The sequence below is a fragment of the Podarcis gaigeae genome (assembly GCF_964106915.1).
Source record: "Podarcis gaigeae genome assembly, chromosome: 7".
Taxonomy (NCBI): domain Eukaryota; kingdom Metazoa; phylum Chordata; class Lepidosauria; order Squamata; family Lacertidae; genus Podarcis; species Podarcis gaigeae.
Genome location: NC_139683.1, coordinates 9,523,547 through 9,537,147, shown reverse-complemented (window position 1 = coordinate 9,537,147; position 13,601 = coordinate 9,523,547). Strand labels below are relative to the sequence as shown.

Below are 13,601 nucleotides of genomic sequence, written 5' to 3'. Positions count from 1 at the left end.
CACACCAGTGGCTTCCCACCAAAAACTGAATGCTCATCTCGACATCCTCCACTTCCTGGTTTATTAGAGGAACCCTGATCCTTCATATGACCTTCCTCAAATTATTAGGATTCTGATATAGGATGCTTTGGGCTGCCAGGCAAGGGGTGCACTGGTGGGACTGAGTATTGGCTCAGGCTGATTGCCGCCACCTCTTTCAATATCTAGTGGTGCTTCTGGAGCTCCAGAACTGAGAGGGTTATCCAGCTGGGTACATAAGTCCTCCTGGTTCTCTGGCTGAAGTGATGTCCTGGAGTACCCCATGTCCTCCTGGACCCGTTTGGTGCTGGGGCCCATAGTGGAGTCCTATTCATAAGGAAGTGAGAGCTGGACCATAAAGAAGGCAGATCGCCAAAGAATAGGTGCTTTTGAATTATGGTGCTGGAGGAGACTCTTGAGAGTCCCATGGACTGCAAGAGGATCAAACCTATCCATTTCTGAAGGAAATCAGCCCTGAGTGCTCACAGATCCTGAAGGACAGATCCTGAAGCTGAGGCTCCAGCACTTGGGCCACCTCATGATAAGAGAAGACTCCCTGGAAAAGACCCTGATGTTGGGAAAGATGGAGGGTAGAAGGAGAAGGGGACAAGAGAGGATGGGATGGTTGGACAGTGTTCTCGAAGCTACCAGCATGAGTTTGACCAAGCTGCGGGAGGCAGTGGAAGACAGGAGTGCCTGGCGTGCTCTAGTCCATGGGGCCACGAAGAGTCGGACACGACTAAAGGACTAAACAACAACAAATTCATAAGGAGGTCTTGCCCAGTTCCAATTCAAGGTCCTGACAACTACTAGCAGTAGGCTGGTTGCCACACTGCAAAAGGAATAATCAAGATGTGTCCATAATCTGGGCAGATGAAAGGAACATGGTAAGATTCTTGGGGGGGGGGGGATGAATGGGAAGACAGCTGAGGGTTAGGGTCACATGGCAACATTTGCTCCTGCAAGTCATCAGGAGACCCATAATTTAATGATGTGTTGACTTGCATTGCAAAGAAACCAGTAATTGAAGCACTAATTGAGGAAGAAAGTGGGATGAGGCACAAAAGGTTTTCACTGACCAATGCTGGGGGGAAATGAAGCTGCTACAGTTAGATGTTTATGCATCCGTTGTGTAGACTTAGTTGACCATGGGCCTGAGGGACAGGGTGGAGATGGTGTTTGTGCATTTGCAATGCTACTCTTTTGGGTTTTGCAAACTGGATACCATATTTTTCACTCTATAAGATGCACCAGACCACAAGACGCACCTAGTTTTGGAGGAGGAAAACAAGAAAAAAATATTCTGAATCTCAGAAGCCAGAAAAGCAAGAGGAATCGCTGTGCAGCGAAAGCAGCAATCCCTCTTGCTGTTCTGGCTTCTGGGACAGCTGCACAGCCTGCATTCGCTCCATAAGATGCACACACATTTCCTCTTTTTAGGAGGGAAAAAGTGAGTCTTATAGAGCAAAAAATACGGTATATTAGACTTGTACGGAGAACTGGATGATAAGGCTATATTCTATTTCAAGTGTCGGAGAAAGTATGTCTCTGAATTCCCGCTTCCAGGAATCACAGGTGAGAAAGTGCTGTTCCCCTCTAGGCTTGCTAGACTAGATGAGCCTTTGGCCCAATCTAGCAGGGCTCTTCTTATGAAGTCATAGGCGAAGAACTAATGCAGTGAAAATAAGAGTTTGTGCATACGTAGCTTTTGGGTGGAAAAAGCGGCATTTTCAAGTCTGGTTTTAAAATTCTTTCTGCATATCTAGCTTGGGCTTAATTGTGTGAGAATCTAAATCCAATGATTGATGGGGTCCTAAGGTGATTTGGGTTTTTATTTCCTTCATTTCTAATTACTGGTTTGGATGCAATCCAAACCAAGTGAGTGATGAGATAAATAATCCCATTTATTCTGAAAACATGAAATAGCTTTCATTACACCGTGTGTGTTTCTTTTGCTTTTGTTTGATATTGCAGGTATTGTTAACTCTTGTTCTGGTACTGTACTCATAATTAAAGCAACAATGGGCATTTCCATTAAAAAAAAAAAACCTACAGAATTGTGGAAACAGAAATTATGTCTTGCTGGGCTGAAATTCTGTGCTCGCTGCCTCAGTACGGGAACAAATATTTCCCTGAAGTTGAATGCAGATTACTTGAGAAAAACAAAAAGCATATGCATCCAGATATTAAAAACAGATTTCTGCAGATGTATCTCCAGTTACAAGCAAGAAGGAACCTGCTGTGTGTTGGGCAAAGGACTGTATATAGTTATTTGGTAAGGCCTGAATCACTCCACTGAGATGCGCCGAATTTCTTAATCGAAACATATGGTGCAGCCACATTTACAGAGTACAGTTAAACCAAAGGCTGTCACTCAGTTGGAATATGGCTGGGAAAGGGCAAACCCAAATGATCCAGGGAGCCTCAGGTTGACCCACCCTGGGGATTTTTTGAATGGTTTTTCACCCTGGCTGTCTGTCCTTCCTGCCTAATGTCCAGCCCCCTGACAGCCACAGTTTGTGCTAGCGCATCTGAGACCCTCTGATTATGTCCACTTTGTTTTGGCCCTCAAATAAATCCATTGCACAGCCTTAAAATATATATTCATTAATGCTTCCATTCTCTCTGTCACCTACTATTCTCAAACTAATAAGAGCAATTTCATTACATATTCGAGGAGGAGGGTGGGGGAAGGGAAGAAAGGAGGAGGAAGCCAAGCTTTTGTGTGAAGTTAATAATTCCCGCTGATTAATCAAAGGTAATTACATTATGAGAAGTTATGTCTTCGTGTATGCCGAACCATAAAATGAAATTCTCATTAAAATTATATTACATTCATTACCTGTGTATACCCAGATTCCCCAAGATATACATTATATAAGAATCTCCACTCCAATATTGTTCAGAAAAACTCATTACTATGATTCAAGACAAGATCTTGTTTGGAGGAACCATGGAGATTAGTGTAGGTGAAGCCCCCTCGTTGTTCTGCTTTGAATATAATTTCGCAAAGGCCACAAAGTTCCTTCATCTACAAGTCAACGCTCTACAGATTTCTGTCCAGGATTCCCACCCCCTCAAAAGACTATTATACTTTCACTCACCGAGGAACGGAAGAAGCTGTCCATGCAGCTCAGCAACATCTCAGGCCAGGGTCTCTCTTGGAGATGCCAAGGTTTGAACCTGGGACCTTCTTCATGTGAAGCAGAAACTGAGCTATTGAGCCAAAGCCTTTCTTCTTCACCTATGTATTGTATTGCTTTTATACAGCACACCTCTATAGATGCAACATTTCAGGAGCCCAGCAAAAACTAAATGGTACATATTCCAGTTTAGGGAGAATGTCCAAAAATGTGTGTGTAGGTGTTTCTGTTATTCTTCAGAAGGAGGGTATAATTCTTTGATGAATTTGTGACATTTGAGTGTGTGGTGTTGATATCCACAGGTAAATATTGGCAATCCCAGTTGGGTTTGTGAATGCCTGGAAACCAGCAAAACCTCCTACTTTTTGAATGCTGCGCTGGCAAATGCTGACAATTATGAGTAGGTGCAGTGCTCTTTTTCCTGGAAGGAAGCAGATGTACCCATACCGCTAAACATTTTGTGAATCTTTGTACTTTTGTCCATTTACTGTATTTATTTTTCCCGATTCGAACTGTAAAATCATGATTTTCTTGAGCCAAAATGAGTACCCCATAACATTTCTTTTTTAAAAAGAAAAAAAGCACTGAGTAGGTGACATGCTCAGTTGTGTCCATCTCACTGAGTTGTCTCCTTAGATTTGTGTTCTTGGTCCCGTGGACGGTGTCTACTAATTGAGGAGGCTGTTTTTGCTGATTCCCTGAAAATTGGTTCTTGAAGGTCCCCTGACCTTTCGGAACTGACTTCTGGAGAACACTGAGGATGGAGAGGGAGCCAGCTGGTATCACTACCTCTCCCATTAGTGGGCGCATCCTATCGAAGCAACAGCATGAGGAGGGGTTATCAAAAGCTGCCTTATGCAAAATCAAACCCATCGTCCACCTATCAGTGTTGTCAACACCGACAGATGGCAGGTCTTCGAAGTTGTTGCTGTAAAGAGCAGAGAGTAACTCCACACACACACACACACACACACACACACACACACACACGTGTACCCTGAACAGAACTGTGTAGGTACGTCCCCTTTAAAATGTAAATGGCGCCCCTAAAAAAAATAATAGCTTGACATTCAGGAAAGATAGATCTCGCAAGATGTTAATGGTTACAATGAAGTTCTAGAAATATCACGCTTGCTAAAGCCATTATGTTTTTGTCAGAAATTAGCAAAAGAACATTCTGATCTGACATTCTCCTTTTATGCCCCAATCTCTCTGCAGCTAGACACTTGTAACTTTATAGATGACAGCTTATAATTATCCGGTGTGTACCTGTTGGTTTCTTTAAAATATAATTGCCAGGTTAGCACTTTACATTCTCCTTTCTCACTGGATCATTTCACTAATAAAGTCTCAAAGTGTTTTTTTGTGAAGAAGATTGCAAGCACCAGGCTCATCGTTATTATCTGGATGACATCTTCTGCAAATACATCTACAGGGGCAGATAAAATTGTTGGGGCGATGTGGGGGGTGGCAAATCTGCCTCCTAGAATGCCAGTTAGCTCTTCAGACTTCAAATAATCTCCCTGGGATTTTGTTGTTGTTCTGTTATTATTTTTCTTAAATTGTATGGGGAATTCAAATTTCCTTTGCAACTGCTTTATTCTCTGGGAAGAAAGGAGAAATCAGTTTTGAGATGACGTAGCTGAAAGACAGCTAGCGAATGAATGTATGGAACAGATGAGTGTAGCTTAAGAAATCCCAAGAGGACCCACTAATTATACTTCACACAGAATTGTTAAGATTATTGTCCTCCACCATCTCAGCTAGAGAATCATGCCACAGAATGATTGACGGAGGAGAACCCATTTCTCTGCACCGCGGAGACACAAACAGGCTCCAGAGATGCTGCTCGATTGCAGAATTAATAGTAGTACGACTCATGCAACACTAATATACACACAATAACTACCAAAATAATTATATATTCTTTATCAATCTTCTGAGGAAAAATACAAAACCTTGTGCAAAGCCACAGAAACTTGCGAATTACCCAGCCTAAGATGAACTTATAATGTCTGATTTCAATCGATTTTTCAAATGCTGAACTCAGTCTTTTGTTTTCTTTATCTTTTTAGGTAAGTTCATGAAGATACCAACAGAAGGTAAGTTTGGTGTTGTTCACAATACCGAAAGATGCCAGTGAAGTTGTAAAGGTAAAGGTACGCCTGACGAATAGGTCCAGTCGTGGCCGACTCTGGGGTTATGGCGCTCATCTCGCTTTATTGGCTGAGGGAGCTGGCGTACAGCTTCCGGGTCATGTGGCCAGCATGACTAAGCCGCTTCTGGCGAGCCAGAGCGGCGCATGGAAACGCCATTTCCCTTCCCGCCGGAGTGGTACCTATTTATCTACATGCACTTTGACGTGCTTTCGAACTGCTAGGTTGGCAGGAGCAGGGACCGAGCAACCGGAGCTCACCCCGTTGCGGGGATTCGAACTGCCAACCTTCTGATTGGCAAGTCCTAGGCTCTGTGGTTTAACCCACAGCGCCACCCGCGTCCCACTACTGAGTATACTTAGGCCCATTACCAAGATGCTGGCCTGGCTACTTCAAGAATTGAATCCTCCATTAGATTTTAACCCTTACTGGATCCAAGGGATTAGAAGGGATTCGGGAATCATACAACCCAACCCAGCCCCCAAACTCGCAACAATATTAAAAGTAAAATATCAGAAAATTATAAGTTTTAACAAAAAAATAATCTGTATGAAACGCTGCCCCTCAAAAGTCGGTATTGCACCCCTCTGAGGTTCTGCGCCCTGGGTAGTGATAATAAAATGTTACTCATACTTATAAAAAGTTCCCTCCCTTTTGGCAGCCAGAGCTGGGCCTCTGCAGCAGAAGTTCTTTGAGGTGTTTCCTGGCAGAATGACACTGAGACAAAGCCTCTGGGAATTTTGTGTTTGTTGTTTGGGCTTAACTTGTACAACCAGTAAAGAGAGGTTTCCAGTCTCCTCGGTTGTTAATCTCAGAGCTTGGCACAAACAGCCAGCATTTTTACTGTGCACAAATTCTCTTTCTTCTTTAAAGTCATGTTCGACTTGCTTGAGGTTACTTTTTACATGCCCCTGGAGTGTGTGGCGGGAGAGGCCTAATGAGTGAGAAGCAATGTGAAACCTTTTTTATTGCCGTGTGTGAAGGCTTACAGACTGACGTGCTGTGGCAGGGGATATGGGACCTGTGGCCCTGCAGACATTGATGAGTTTCTGTTCCCATCAGCTCCAGCTCCCAGCGTGGCCAGTGGTCAAATCTGATGGGAGCCATAGTCCGACAACATCTGATGGGCCTCAGGTCTCCCCACTCCTGCACTTCAGGAAACGTGATCCTGGTGGTGTTTACCTCTGAAATCTGCTGATAGAACTCCAGGTTGGGCTGTGTTACTCACAGTTTCTACTAAGGCAGCATTAGAAGTCATGTGGCTGCCAATTAAGTGCATGGTCAGGTGACCCAGGGAACCAATAAAGTCCACGGCTATCTGATGCATGGATGAAAACTAGCAAAGATTGGGGAAGGGCCAGACCACAGTGCAGAGGCACCAGCTTGCATGGGAGATTGTGGGAAGGGTGCTAATGACATGTGTAATTTTGTGCACAGCATCAGGATGTTGGGACTTATAGAACTGTAGAGTTGGAAGGGACCTTGAGGATCACCTGGTCCAACTCCCTGCAATGCAGGAATATAATAATAAAATAATAATAATAGTTATACCCCGCCCTTCCCGGTTCAAAAACTAGGCTCAGGGCTGCTCACAACAAATTTAAAACACTATAAAACACTTAATTATAAAAGCAGCATAAAATACAGTATAAAAACATAAATAACCACTATGTCTCATTTGAGAGGTTCTCAGATGTTTCTGAGAACATTTGGCCATTGTGGTAAGCGATAGTGGCGCCTTGGTACTCGAACTTAATATGTTCTGGAAGTCCGTTCGATTCCCAAAACCATTTGAAAACCAAGGTGCGGCTTTCGATTGGCTGAAGCACTCAAGTGGAAGCCATGTTGGACTTTCGGCTTCCAAAAAATGTTCGGAAACCAGAACATTTACTTCTGGGTTTTGGGTGTTCGGGAGCCAGTTTGTCAACCAAGCCATTCAAGAACCAAGGTAGAAGGAAAAAAGGCTGAAATTTACAGAGATATACCTAAACACCTTTTGGACCTTAGGACTACTTATACAGATTTGACCAAATTGTTGAGATATAACACAATCCCTTATAGGTGGGAGTTTCCGCAAGGACTATCATTTACCTACAAAGGAAGGAAAGTAAGAATTAAAACACCGGAGGACCAACAGAAGTTCCTACACGACCACGAGGAGGACCTCCAGAAAGGAGCCGCAGCTTCTTGGCCTCCACCACCACCGGGACCATCTCCAAAGCCTACACCGCCTGGATCTGGACCAACATTACCACCTCCGGGATCGGAGGGAAGCCTAGACACCCCATTGTAGACCCACCAATTAGACCAGGATGTCGCTGCAGCTTCTTAGTTGGAATATAAATGGCGGAAATTCTCCGGAAAAAAGAAGAAAAGTATTTCATATTTTGAAAAAAGAACAAATGGACATTATTTGCCTGCAAGAAACGCATGTGACAAGGCTCCATAGAAAAGTGCTAATTAACAAAAGATTAGGCCAAGAATTTATTTCTTCGGACAAAGTCAAGAAAAGAGGAGTGGTGATATATGCAAAGGAGAGCCTGTCACCGAAATTTCTATTTAAAGATGAACACGGCAGAATTTTGGCAATTGAAATCCAGACACAAGGAGAAAAATTTTTGATATTAGGAATATATGCTCCAAATGAAGGAAAATCGGAATTTTTCAGGAAGCTGCATGAGATTATGCTGGACTACTTAGATTACAACAACATCATCATGATGGGTGACATGAATGGGGTTGTGTCTGTAAATATGGATAAGTCGCAAAGCGCTAACATAACGAAAGATGGCAGACTACCTAAAACTTTTTTTGAAATGACTGACAATGTGGACTTAATTGACATATGGAGGGTTAAGAACCCCCTAGGAAAAGAAGGGACTTTCTTTTCTGAAGCTCATCTGACATGGACACGAATCGACCAAATATGGATAACTAGAGGACTGGCACCCAAGACTAGAAAGGTGGAAATCTGCCCAAAAACCTGCTCCGACCATAATGCTTTGAAAATGGAATTGAGACTAAATACAACCGGATCCTTCAGATGGAAAATGAATGACACCTTATTAAGGGACGAGAAGATTGTTAAGAAGGCCCAAAAAACTTTAAAGGACTATTTTGAGATAAATTTAAATACCACTGTGGAAAAAAGAATAATCTGGGACGCAAGTAAAGCAGTCATGAGAGGGTTTCTAATACAACAAAATACGATCAAGAAAAAATTCTGGAATGAAAAGAAGGAGAAGATATTGGAAAAAATAAGAGATGGAGAGAAAAAATTAAGATCCAGGCCAAAGTCGAAGGAGGTGCTGAGAGAAGTGAAATTTTTCCAAGCACAATATTTGAAACTGATAAATCAAGAGGTGGAATGGAAAATTAAACAGATGAAACAAAGATCCTTTGAATCAGCAAATAAGTGTGGGAAACTGCTAGCATGGCAGTTGAAAAAGAGACAAAAACTTAATACTGTTACAAATCTAGAGATTGATGGGAGAATGGTTCAGAAACCCGAGGAAATTAGAAAGTGCTTCCAGAGATATTTCAAAGAACTTTATTCACAAGGGCCACAGAAAGATTCGGAGGTGGACCAATTTCTTAAAACCAACGGATTACAGAAAATACCTCAGGAAATGAGAACAACCCTGAATAGTAATATCACACAGCAAGAAATTGAAAGCGCCATTCAGAACCTCCAATTAGGCAAATCTCCAGGCCCCGACAGACTTACCTCCAAATACTATAAGGTTTTGAAAGACTATTTGATACAACCTTTGTTGGAGGTTTGTAACCAGATTATGGTGGGGAGGAAGGCACCAGAAACGTGGAAAGAAGCCTTCATCACATTGATACCCAAACTAGAAACTGAAAAGACTCAGCTGAAGAACTACCGCCCCATCTCACTCCTAAATGTGGATTACAAAATTTTTGCAGACATTTTGGCAAGTAGGTTTAAAAAAGTGCTTAATGAAGTGATCCATAAAGACCAGGCTGGCTTTCTCCCTGGTAGGCATTTGTTTGGCAACACAAGAAACATTATCGATATTTTGGAACTTTTACAAACAAAACTAAACACTAGAGCGGTGTTAATTTTTATTGATGCGGAGAAAGCCTTTGACAATATTTCCTGGATGTTTATGAAGAAAAACTTGGAAGGGATGGGAGTGGGGCGGGGGTTTGAAAATGGAATAGAAGCAATATATTCAGAACAAAAAGCGAAATTGATAGTAAACAATGTGGTGACAGAGGAGTTTAAAATTGAAAAAGGGACACGGCAGGGGTGCCCCCTATCCCCCCTATTGTTTATCTCAGTCCTGGAGGTGCTATTGAACATGATTAGAAAGGACCGGTTGGTACAGGGAATTGAGGTCGGAGTGAAACAATATAAATTGAAAGCATTTGCAGATGACTTGGTATTAACATTGCAGGAGCCTGTCTCTAGTACTAAAAGAGTGTTAGAATTAATTTCGGACTTTGGTCGGGTGGCGGGATTTAAGCTGAACAAGCAAAAAACTAAGGTTATAGCAAAAAATTTGACAAGTACAGAAACAGATGAGTTTGTGAAAGAAACAGAATTAAATGTGGTTAAAAAAGTAAAATACCTAGGGGTGTATCTGACCTCCAAAAATTTGAATCTGTTTAAGGACAACTACGAGAAATGTTGGTTAGAAATCAAAAGAGATTTGGAAACATGGTCAAGATTGAAACTTTCCTTGTTGGGCCGAATAGCAGCTATAAAGATGAATGTATTGCCAAAAATGCTATTTTTGTTTCAGACCCTACAGGTCGTGGACAAGGTGGAATGCTTTGGAAAGTGGCAGAGGGATATTTCTAAGTTTGTTTGGCAGGGCAAAAAGCCCCGAATAAAGTTTAAGATACTAACTGATGCGAAAGAAAGAGGGGGATTTGCCCTGCCAGACTTGAGGTTATATTACGAAGCTGCAGCCTTCTGCTGGTTGAAAGATTGGATTTTACTGGAAAACACTGATGTCCTAGATCTGGAAGGGTTTGACAATGCTTTTGGGTGGCATGCATATTTGTGGTATGACAAGGTTAAAGTGCACAAATTGTTTAAAAACCACATTGTCAGGAGAGCAATTTTAATGGTCTGGACAAAATATAAAGACTTATTGGAGAGTAAGACCACGAGGTGGCTCTCACCGGTGGAGGCCAAGGCACGTAAGAGACCTAATATGGAAGCCAATTGGCCTAAATATGGGGAAATTATTGAAAAGATTGGAGACAATTGGAGGTTGCAGAGCTTGGAAAAACTAAAAAACAAGGTGCGAGATTGGTTGCATTATGCACAAATTCAAGAGGTTTTTAAAGTAGATAAGAAGGTTGGATTCCAGGTGGAAAAATCGAAACTAGAGACAGAATTGTTAGAACCAAAAAGTAAACTACTTTCGAGAATGTATAACCTGCTGCTTAAATGGAATACTCAGGATGAGACAGTCAAATCCGCCATGATAAAGTGGGCGCAGGATTTGGGGCATAACATTATGTTTGAAGACTGGGAAAGGTTATGGAACACCGGAATGAAATTTACGGCATGTAGTGCCTTGAAGGAAAACATTATGAAAATGATATACCGGTGGTACATGACCCCAGTCAAGCTTGCTAAGATATATCACCTGTCTGATAATAAATGCTGGAAATGTAAAGAGGCGGAAGGGACATTCTTTCACCTCTGGTGGACCTGCCCGAAAGTGAAGGCCTTCTGGGAAATGATTCATAATGAACTAAAAAAGGTACTGAGATTTACCTTACCTAAGAAACCAGAGGCCTTCCTTCTGGGCATGGTGGACCGGAGAGTGTTTAAGAAGGACAGAACTTTTTTTATGTATGCTACTACAGCAGCAAGGATCCTGACTGCAAAATATTGGAAGACACAAGATTTACCCACACTGGAGGAATGGCACACGCAGTTGATGGACTATATGGAACTGGCCGAAATGACTGGCAGAATCCGAGACTTGGGAGAAGAAACATTCGAGGAGGATTGGAGAAAATTTAAAGACTATTTGGAAAAACATTATAAGTTGTATGAATGTTAAAAAACACACCTTTTAGGAAATTCTAGCTTCAGTAATGTTAAATTAAAGAAATGGAAATTAAGGTACAGGGAGTCAGAGATAGAATAATGAAACAACTTTATTGTGTTAAAATGAAAATGTACATGATTTGGGTTATAATTTATCTGAAATTGGGTAACATGATAAAAAGGAAGATACAATAAGTATTGAAATAAGTTAACAAATTGCAGACGTTATGTACTACAGAGAATGCAGGGTTGGGAGGACGTGGGGAAGTCCAACAGATTGGGAAAAAAGAGTAAGAAAAATTTGTAACTTTTCTTTTCTACTTTTATAATATGTTCTTTATTCTTTTTTCTGTATTTCATAAAACTAATAAAAAATATTATAAAAAAAAAGAACCAAGGTATGACTGTATGTTGAACAAGATGGCTCCCTTGTCTGATCCAGAAGGTTCTTCTCAAGTATTCTTGTACATTCCTGGTGGCTGCATATAACCATGGGTGCCTAACGGGTATACAGAGACATCCTGCATGATTTTATCTAAGTCCCCTTTAGTCTCACAGGTCATGAAAAGGCTGCCTGTGTCTGACCTTGCAGGTTTGGGGCAGAATCAGTGCAAAGGCAATTTTAGCTGAGAGGTATTCAGCATCATGATATGCATTTCTGATGTTTGTTTATTTAAAATTTATAGACCATTGCTCTGCTCTATCAAAGCTTCCAATGCACTTCACAGTTCAAACAAAAAACAAATGTGGTATTAAAATCAGTTCTACAATCAAAGCCATGAATACTAAAGTGTTTGGAATTAGATGAACTTCTGTTTATTGTTCTGTTCTCCTAAACGAGTTATTGTTGCATATTGTGTAATGCTACATTTTAATAAGCACTTGATGGTTCAAGTGTTTATATGAACTTGTAACTTAATTTCTTGAGGGGGGTTGTAAATTAACTTAAGGAAGGGCAGGATATCAGCACAGAAAAGTAAAGTAGCAGTCATCACTTGAAGTTATAGTCATCAGCTGATAAATATTCTGGTTGAACATATCCTTGTTTTGGTCTGAACAACCGGTTGGTTGCAAATTCAGTCATTTGGCCAGCATTTGTATCAACAAAAGCAAAAATGTTGGTATGACTAGCTGGGCCTAATACTGAGTTTTTCTCTTCCACTTAGGAAACTTCTGCTTGGAGGGCCTAACTAAGACAAGTGGTTTAGGATCCAGGGATCGTGTCAGACGGTGCTTGCAAAGAACAAGGGGAGTACTCACAGGTGATCTTGAAAAGTTTGGTCATCCATTTTTGCTAGAATGTGTTTAAAAATAGGAATGGCCTGATGGATCGATCTGACATCACTGCCTCATCCATCAATTGTTTGTTGACTTAGAAGGAAAGGCAGCAGCGACTGTCATTTATCATTGGAGAGGATCTTTGGCCATAATGAAGGTCAAGGAATAGGAAAATGTGTTTATATGGATCCCTATAAATGGGTTTTGAATTGTTAAGTCCTTGGACTTTGCTTGGAACTCAGAGTAATGCATCTGCCCTTTGCAGCCTTTGACTTATTTTCCCATCAGTCCTGTCTAGCTCCCCTCATTGTCTCACAGCTATTTGCTTATTAATTAAAATATTTTCTTAACCACTTGATATGATTTGCGCTTGGGGTGGAATGCAACAGTAAAAAGCAAATGTCTTCGCACAACCATAAAACAGGAGCATCTCATCCAGTTTCCTGTTCTCACAGTGGCCAGCCTGATGGAAACTTCTTCCATTTGAACCTTGTCTGAGGAAGGTGTTCTTCCTGACCTCCTGTACTCCTGTACAGGCCCATTCCTGTATCCTTGGCTATTCCTCAATCTTGACTTTGTCCTCTTCACTCCTGAAGGAGCATGTCCACCCCCATCATTCTGCCCGGACGCTGAGGTCCAGCGCCTTCTGGCGGTTCCTTCATTGCGAGAAGCAAAGCTACAGGGCACCAGGCAGAGGGCCTTCTCAGTAGTGGCGCCCACCCTGTGGAACGCTCTTCCAGCAGATGTCAAAGCGATAAACAACTACCTGACATTCAGAAGACATCTTAAGGCAGCCCTGTTCAGGGAAGTTTTTAATGTGTGATATTTTAGTGTATTTTTGGTTTCTATGGAAGCCGCCCAGAGTGGCTGGGGAAGCACAGCCAGATGGGTGGGGTACAAATAATAAATTATTATTATTATTATTATTCACTTATGAGTTGATGCATGCCTTCTGGATTCTGGCTC

At 41.7% G+C, this 13,601-nt stretch overlaps 1 long non-coding RNA gene across 2 annotated transcripts in view; it reads left to right on the top strand.

The window, feature by feature from the left end:
- The window catches only part of LOC310849329, a 30,266-nt gene extending 17,293 nt beyond the window's left edge, over positions 1-12,973 (top strand). For both annotated transcript variants that reach the window (XR_014566861.1, XR_014566862.1), the window contains one exon: positions 12,524-12,973. This is a non-coding gene — a long non-coding RNA (uncharacterized lncRNA). The remainder of the gene's footprint in view (positions 1-12,523) is intronic.
- Positions 12,974-13,601: the final 628 nt, after the last annotated feature.